Genomic DNA, 3,058 nt, shown 5'->3' with positions numbered 1-3,058 from the left:
AAATCTGATATGTTAACATGTTCTACTTGCTTAGCAATATTAGTTAGATATTTAATTTTATTTCTACCTTCTTTATAAAGAGCAATTTTAGGATCTAGAAAACTTAACTGTTTAAAAAATTCATCGTTATAAGGTAGACGCTTTAGCATTTCTCGAACTGCCGTAACATAGAAGTCCAAACATTTCAATTTAATTTCTTGCGCGCATTCCAAAGATTATGTTTCTAAAAAACTGTCACATTCCGGTCCTATACGTATGTTATCTATATGTTGTACATTATTATCTAACTCTGAAATTGAAATATTTTCTACATTATCGTACTTTAAAAAATTGTCGGCTAATTGACGAATTACTTGTTGACTGCTTTCGTATAATTTATGGATTAAAATGTTACGCGATTGAAATAATGCGTTAAAATTATTAAAATAATTTAATGTGTATTTGAGAAACAACAAATATGCTTTAATGGAATTATCATTTAAATATTGTAATATATTTTCCGCGGATTTTAATTTATCTTCTATTGTTGCTAACAAAAAATAATTTTTCAAGACTTCCCAATTTTCTAAGAGTCTAACAACGCACTTTTGTAAACAAAGCCATCTAGTTTCTGACAATTTTAATATCTTTTTTTGTTCAATTTCAAAAAAATCTTGGAATTCACCCAATATTGCACATCTCTTCGCACTGCCCGAAATGTAAGTGGCAACTCCTTTAATCAAATCTTCGCAAGAAGAAGGTAACTTTTTGCAAGCTTTACTGGCTACAATCGCGGATGAATGGCAAATACAATTCAGTGTTACTAAATTTGGAACTTCTACTTTAAGACGACTCATAAAAGAATTTTTACGTCCAATCATAACTGACGCATTATCGGATGCCATTCCAACAATATTTTTTATAGGAATATGTTTTTCTTCTAAGCATTTTTTAAATATTTCAAAAATTTTATTCGCGGAACAATCTCTTGCATCTAAAGATAATAATTCTAATAATTGAGTTGTAATTTTTTTATTCGAAGGTGATACATATCGAACAAGAAGGCACATTAATTTAGTATCTGAGATATCCGTACTCTCATCTATTAGAATAGAAAATTTACAAGTTTTTAAATATTTTACTATTGTCTCAATTTCCCGTTTTGCAGTGACATTTTTAACAATACTTGCGCACTTATTTCGAGCTAGTGAAAAATCTTGCACAACTTTGGGATCTTTAAAAATATCTTTTATCAAAGGTGATAAATGATCCGCGAGTTGAAAGGCTATATTATGCTCGGAAAAAAAAGTTGATAATTTAATTTCTGTGCGTTTAACGTTATCTTTATGTGACAAACTATTTTCGGTATCAATATTATCAGCAGTCTTATAATTACAAGATTTTATGTTATCGATATGTCTGACCGTTTGTGAATGTTCAACTAAATTTGTTCTGCAACATCTGATAGTTTTATTGCATGCAATACAAAATGCTTTATTTTCTGCAGGATGAGGAGCTAACCATCCTTTAAAGATATCTTCATCTAGCCAGGCATTTTGAAATTCTCTACTTCTACGTTTCTTAATAGCTCCTTGACTAACAGAATCCATCATGCAGCTTGCACAAATATATAAATAAGTGTTATACTTATTAACTTACCTTGTGTAGGTATTATTGGTCTCTAACCTCCTTCGACGAACCCGTCACTTTCGCGCCAAGACCCGAGACTTTTGCGCCCAACGGTCGCATTGTAGACAGTCGAGCGCGCGAGCTAAGTGAGAGCGACAAGGAGGGAGTAATATTCTCCCTCTCGCTCGGCACTGCCGAGCGATGCCGACACACCGATAGACCGAGCGTCACTCTGTGTGCGTAGTGGAGGGGTGCGCATGCGCGAAAAACCGGGCCGGAATCACATCACTGGCTGTACTTCTAATGTAAGTCGAGAAAATTCAAAATTGTATTACGCGTGAATGTCGGGAGAAAATAGCCCTCCTCGAACGCCAATAGCCACTACGTCGTGGTTAATCAACGAATTTTCACCACGGATAAATAGTCCGCGCGCGACAACACAAGCAACCTTAGATAACGTTCGTGTAGCATTAGAAACGCGACACTCGGACAACAAAGCCGAGTTACCGGAAAACGTTGTTGCTGAGCGCGAGTTTCCGTTTGGTGATATTGACGAGAGTTTATTCTCAAACGACCCCATTGACCGGACGGACGAAAAACCGCGTAGAAGCAGACCATACGTTAGCCGAACTCCTAGCAGAGTATCTTTGCGACGAGAGTTTTCATTAACCTCCTACGAAAGCGATATATTCGACCCTAGCGAATACTATCAGGAAAACGGTGAAAACGCGCGAACGGGAACCCTTCTATTAGAAGAACGCACTCACACAAATCAGCCACAAGCGCAAATTAAGGAAATCGAAATGGCACGGCCACAACCTGACGCGCAGCACGCACCTCTATCTACGGAAACGCACGACGTAGGAGCAATATACAATTTATTACGGGAAATGCAGAAAATGCAAGAGGAATCGCGTATGGAAACGCGTGACGAAACGCGCGAATTACGAGAACGGTTAATAATACTAGAAAATAGTGCACGGAACAACGACCAAGTAGGAGCCGGAAACGGAAGATATTCAAGCGAAAATTACGGACGAACGGAACACGATATAAGAAATCGGCGTTCCATACCGAATTCTATAACATTAAAAGAAGCACGAAGTATGATCCCCGAGTTCGATGGGACATCGCAACAAAAATTACAAGAATTTATAAACGCGTGCACATATGCGGTACATAATACACAGCCTATAGACGAAGAATCATTAGTACAAGCGATTTTATATACAAAATTAAAAAGAAAGGCAATGCAAGATTTTGAAACGCGAGATATACAGACATTCGCTCAATTAAAGCAGCAACTAGAAGATTGCTATCAAGCCAAGCAGAGCACTACTCATTTGCAGATTGAGTTTAATACGCTCAAGCAAAAGCCAAACGAAGGCGCACATGCTTTTGGGCAACGAGTCGATCTACTAGCCATGAAGCTATATGACGCTATGATAGA

The sequence above is a fragment of the Temnothorax nylanderi genome, unplaced genomic scaffold, assembly GCF_030848795.1.
Source record: "Temnothorax nylanderi isolate EJ_2023f unplaced genomic scaffold, tnyl_v1.0 TNYL_tig0775_pilon, whole genome shotgun sequence".
Taxonomy (NCBI): domain Eukaryota; kingdom Metazoa; phylum Arthropoda; class Insecta; order Hymenoptera; family Formicidae; genus Temnothorax; species Temnothorax nylanderi.
Note: the sequence above shows the minus strand (reverse complement) of the source record.